General features: G+C 40.2%; 1 non-coding gene across 1 annotated transcript; it reads left to right on the top strand.

Moving 5' to 3' along the window:
- The first annotated feature begins 3,304 nt into the window (after positions 1–3,304).
- Trnae-cuc (transfer RNA glutamic acid (anticodon CUC)) lies at positions 3,305–3,378 on the top strand. The gene has a single exon. It is a non-coding gene; the product is annotated as a tRNA-Glu (tRNA).
- Positions 3,379–5,927: the final 2,549 nt, after the last annotated feature.

Genomic DNA, 5,927 nt, shown 5'->3' with positions numbered 1-5,927 from the left:
AAGAAGAGGTAAAACCATAGTAGAAAAAAAAATCTGAACCATAGTAGAAAAAGAAAATCTGATATTTTTCCTCATTGTGGATAATACTTTTTTTTTGAACTTTGTGATTTGATATTATTTAGTTCCACATGTTTCTGCTTCTCTAAATGATGCCGTTGTTAATGTGTTCTATATTTTTGGAAATACTGAATCAGACAAAATAAGATTTACTCAAGGGAACATCTTCTTGCACCTTATATTTTCCTTTGTGAGAAGGAAATTCAATTACCATAATTTCTTCTGTCATTTGTCCCAAAAGAAAAAATGATTTATCCGATTTGTAAATTTATATGAAGTTGACTGGGTGTATGAGGCTCAGCCCCCGTCTTCTTTCTCTTGGGGGCTAGTTGGCCCTTGGGGGAAATCAGTTATTTGCTCCATGCCTTAGATCTTCCTTGAGCAGACCCCTTGCCCTGGTAGACATTGCATGTCCATCTAATTTGGGAATCCAAATAACAGGTCCATTTGATTCTGACCCTAAGCTAGATTCTGTTAATGGATTTTTAAAAGGTAAAAGCATGCTTTTCATACATATATAAGTATTAAGATAATCATTTTACCTAACTCATTAATGAGAAAACTAGAGAAAGTCTCGAGCAATTCAAAGGAGAATGAAACAAGCCACACATTTATGGATCTGGAATATTTAAATAAATATTTGAAGGGAAGAAAACTGTTTTTTTTACAGTGGGCTCCAGATAAAATTTATTTTCATGTCTTTAGGCAAGAAAAGGGATAATGCTCTTATTTTGTCTGTAGATAGGAATTGCTTGATTTTGCTGTCAGTAATCTGCAGCTTATGTAATTGTGAACAAGCTCCTATACAATCCAGAGCAGATAACTGGGATGGGATTTTATCAGTAAATGAATGGAACTGCAATATTAACTGGACTCTTGTCTAATGATTCAAGTAGTTCCAAATGCTGGTGTGGGAACAAGATGTATTTGTTGGGCCTCCTCAAAAATCTCCATGAAGTTCTCTTGTTTTCTCTTCATTATTACTCTAATCCTTCAGCATTACCATTCCATAAGATGTTGCTTGTTAAAAAAATTTTTAGTTGATTTTTTTTACTGGGGTAAAATAGTGTTAGCATAAAAATCATTTGAAATACATATATATATTAATTTATTCTTTTTAGTCATACAGGACAGTAGAATGTATTTTTGATATATTATTTGGAGTACAACTTCCCATTCTTGTGGAATTTGAACCACTTTTAAAGGAGTAACTCAGCGAAGTACACTCACACAGTCATGTAACCTTCACCACCAGGGAAACCCAGGACTGTAGCCCTGGACCCAGGAAGCCCTACCCTCCACCCCAGTCAGCACCCTTTTGCTTCTGTCTCTATGATTTTGAAGACTTTGCCTTTCACATCTCCCTGTCAGGCCCATTCTGCCTACCCCCTGTGGGAACATGGAGCCCAGCCCTGCCCTGCCTCCTGGTCCATCTGAACGTCCACCCGCAGGCTTCCTACCTCCCCACCAACAGAGGCTTCAGGAATGACAGTGGCCTCCTCCAGCTCCTGATGGCACTTTCTCACAGCTTTATTCCTCTGGTATTTGTATCACCGTGAAGATTCTATCTCCCCAAGTAGATCTCGTAAGTGCAGCAACCATGATGATTGATTTGGGCAGGAAAATATAATAAACAGCATAAGATACTGGGGGGGGGGGTCTCAGCATTCACTTTTCCCCTTTAGTTTAGTATTAATGAAACAAACAAACAAAAAAGCTGAACATCAAGGTACGTCCCTGCCTTTTCTGGAATCTCTCCTTAGCCCAGGGGGGTCCATGAGATGCTCTTTCCTGAATTTGAGTCTTGAGTAAGGGATTGACTGAGCTAAGAGACAGTTTCCCTCTTATTCCTGTTCTTTCCAAGTTCATTTTCTATAACTTTTAAAATTCTATAAATCTTTCCTTCCAATACATTTTTTGATCCATTGGAAATCTGTTTTTATTGATGCAGTTTTTTAAAAAAAGTAAGAACATAATCTGCTGATACATATGGCTAACTCTTTTCTCACACACACACACACTCACAAAAAACAAAAACAAAAACAAAAACAACAAAACCCCACAAGTTCTAGGTAAATAGACATCTTCTTTGGTGTTAGAGTCTGCAAACAAGTCTGGATGGCACCTGGCAAAATGCCAGAGGGAGTGGTTTGTGAAGTAAGGCCATCAAGCCGTTAAGTGTGGAGATTCCTTATTGGTTGATTGCTGTATCTATTTTATGCTAATTAAGATAAGCTGTGTGGAATGTATAAATATCGCTCTGGTCCTACAATAAACAGCTTCCACTCCTGCTGTATCAACGTGCACAAGTTGTTCATCACCCCCCTGATTATTTTGCTGCAGCCGGTCTGCGGCACTTCGGAAAGTGTAGACGTATTGGAAAATACATACAAAAATAATTTTGTAATGTTGGCTTAGATAAGGTTTTCCTACACAGAAAAGAAAATTCACAGCAGCAATAATAAGATGGACTCGAGTTAGCTAAAATTCTATGCAATAAAAGGTACAATAAACAATTTTAAGGGACTAGTGACAGACAAGATAAGATCTTTGTAATATGTAAAATAGACAAAATAACAACATCTACAATATTAAAAACACTCATGTAAATCTCTAAGAAAAAGACAACCCAATAGAAAAATAGACAAAAGGTATAAGTAGAAGGTTCACTGATGATATCTAAGTTAATAAATATATGAACATGTGAAAAGATCTTCAAGTAAATTAAAGTTAGCAAAATGCAAAATAAAATAATGGTAAGGTAAATATTTTGCAAATGAAATTAAGATGAGGAAGTTTGATGATATCCATTTTGGCTGAGATTGTGGGGAAAAATGTGTTTACATGTAGGTGGTGTGGTTCATTACAGTTCAGCTTTTTGGAGTATTATGGCCATATCTATACAAATATTACATTCTAATACTATTTCCAATCAAACTACTTCTGAGAATTTCTTCTTTTTCTTTGTGGTGCTCAGGATTGAACCCAGTTCCTTAAATGTGGTAGGCAAGCACTCAACCAACTGAGCTGTTCTCCTAGCCCACGAATTTTTTTTTCTATATTTTCAGAAGCACAAAAATATAATGGCTAAGTTTGTTATATTATTAGGCCCTTAGTATGATCTTCACAGTTTTCCAAATATAATACACTCACTGAATCCAGTTCTAAAAATTAGACTTGGAAATTTTAAAAAATATAGCCTACTCTGTTCACTAAAAAGTCTGCCCACAAAAAGAAATGAGAGGGCTGGGGATGTAGCTCAGTTGGTAGAGTACTTGCCTCTCATGCACAAGGCCCTGGGTTCAATCCCCAGCACCACAAAAAAAAAAAAAAAAAAAAAAAAAAAAAAAAAAAAGAAGAAGAAATGAGGCACAGAGGAATGAGGAATCGGTATGATTCACGACGGTTCAGTCCTCAACATAAAATTCTGGTCTTCAGGCACCCTTCCTCAGAGGCAAGCAGAATTCGGGTGGGGTAATAATTCATCGAGTTCACCCAGGCAGGCCGAGACCAGGATGAAGTAACAAGCACACCGGCTGTCACCTTGAAATTGGCCATGGTGGAGTAGTTACCCCACTAAATCATCACACACTCAAATCAGGACTCTCCTCCTGAAGGGAGAGTTGATAAACATTTTTGAGGAGGAAACATTTACAAAAACACTTGCTGAAGGTCGTGATTTTATTCAAGGAGGCTTTGGTGAAGGGCATAGGGGTCACCTCAGCGTGGTGTGCAGTGTGGGAGAGAGAGACCAGGCTGAACCCCAACTTCACAGAGGACAGTGGGATTTACAGCCTGGAGCAGAGGTAAGTGTTCAGTGGATGGAAAGTTACCGAGAGGCCAAATGTGGAATTTTCCACTTGTGGAGTCATGTCAGTGGTCAAAAAGTTTTGGATTCTGCAGAACTTTGGATTTCGGATTTTGGGATTAAGCAAGCTCAGCCTGTGGGGTATGCATGTGTCAAAACTTCTCTTCTCCCTGTGATAAGTCTATATGTGTTTGTGGCCAGAGGTAGGTGTGCTGTGTTTGTAGAAGTGCTGGTATTTATGTCATTCATCTGAAATGATACCTACACAAACTATTATTACTGGACGCCTAACCCTGGAAGGCTCCCCAATCCCAGCTGGCTGGATTCACCTGCCTACCCACATAAAATATAGGCAAAAGAAAATGAAAACTGAAACTTTTGCAGTTTGATCAAAGTGGGGAGAAGGAGCTAAATGGCCTCTCAGCTAGTCTCACAGAAACTGTTAACAATTTGTAGAAACAAAAGCCAGGTGATACACATGTGGAGTGAGTTAGTCTATGCTAGACAGGCCTGGGCAGGGGGTGATTTCCATTCTCACCTTCCTTGGGTCCCCTGGTGTGGGGAAGAGTCAGCTCCTTGGCTTTTACTCTCAGTATGAGAAAATACAGGATGCAGAAAAACAGTTATGACGAAGTTGTCCTTAAGTTCAGTCTGTTTCACTATTAATAGTGAAGCCAAGTCCTTGTCCCAGAGCTGCTGTGGAGCAGTGGCTGGGGCAGGTTGGAGCATGCGCAGTGAGCCTGAGCCCTAGCTGCACAGAGCCCGCCATGCCAGCAGAGGCCCAAGGTACAGCAAGCCAGGGCCAAGGCAAGCCAGGGCGTGCCCATCTGGCCTGATGTGATGTCCACTCCACACAGCACCAGCAGCCCAGAACCCCCAAACATTGATTTGCTGACCTCTACCTCCCAGGAAGCTGGAATTGCAGGTGAGCCGTGAGAAAATGGAAGCAGGGCAGACTGAATGAAAGTTCAGATTCAAGGGTTAACCGATAGCATTAGCACTTTTCCAAACCCTGATTAGCATAACTGAATAAATAGCATTGACCCAGTGCTGTATAAAACCCTCGACTACCACATTCAGGTGGTAACTCCTATAGAGAGTTCCTCTTGTCCCTGTGAAAATTGGGTTTCTATTCTTCACATTTGAATAAATCCTACTCCTTTCACTCTTGCCTTCCGCTGTCCCATGAATTTAATTTTTCAGATTTGCAAGACAAGAACTTGGAAAGAAGTTGGTGGTGAGCTGCTGGACTCTCTTGCAACACTGGAGGGCATAGCCTGTCATTTAGTCATGGAGAACAATCTGGCTTTGCTGGCTGCAACCCTCGGAACTCATGCTGGCCAGCATACCCTCCTATGATTAGCTTCCAACACTAAAAGGGGCTTTCGCAGCCTGCAGCTTACACAGACCCCCACCTGCCAGCAGAAGTGGAGAACTGAGTTTCACTTCAAATTCCTATTTCAATAGTAGTTCTCCAATGTATAACTTTATGTGTTTGCAAAGTTTTTTTTTTTTTTAAGAGAGAGTGAGAGAGAGAATTTTTTTTAATATTTATTTTTTAGTTCTCAGGGGACACAACATCTTTGTTTGTATGTGGTGCCAAGGATCGAACCTGGGCCGCACGCATGCCAGGCGAGCGCGCTACTGCTTGAGCCACATCCCCAGCCCCTGTTTGTAAAGTTTTTAATGAGTTTGTAATATTTTATAAATTATTTTAAATTCAATTTTTAGTAGGTATTACAGTCACATGTTTTAAAAATCTAAAATATTTCTTTTCTTCCCCCGCCCCCCCCCCCCCCCCCCCCCCCCCCCCCGCAACCTCCATACTGGGGATTAAACCCAGGGTCTCACATATGCTAAGCAAGTGCTCTACCACTAAGATATACCCCAGCCTTTGAGATCAACTCTTTCTAAGAATAGAAAGAATTAACTTCAACATCATAGAGGCTCTATGTCACAAACCCAAAGCCAACATCAGAGTAAATGAGGGAAAACTGAAAGCTTTTCCCCTAAAATCCAAAACAAGACAAGAATGTCCACTCTCAACACTCCTATTCAGTAT

Source organism: Callospermophilus lateralis, chromosome 6, assembly GCF_048772815.1.
Source record: "Callospermophilus lateralis isolate mCalLat2 chromosome 6, mCalLat2.hap1, whole genome shotgun sequence".
NCBI lineage: Eukaryota > Metazoa > Chordata > Mammalia > Rodentia > Sciuridae > Callospermophilus > Callospermophilus lateralis.
The sequence above is the reverse complement of the archived record's forward strand: the minus strand, read 5'-3'. Positions and strand labels throughout refer to the sequence as shown.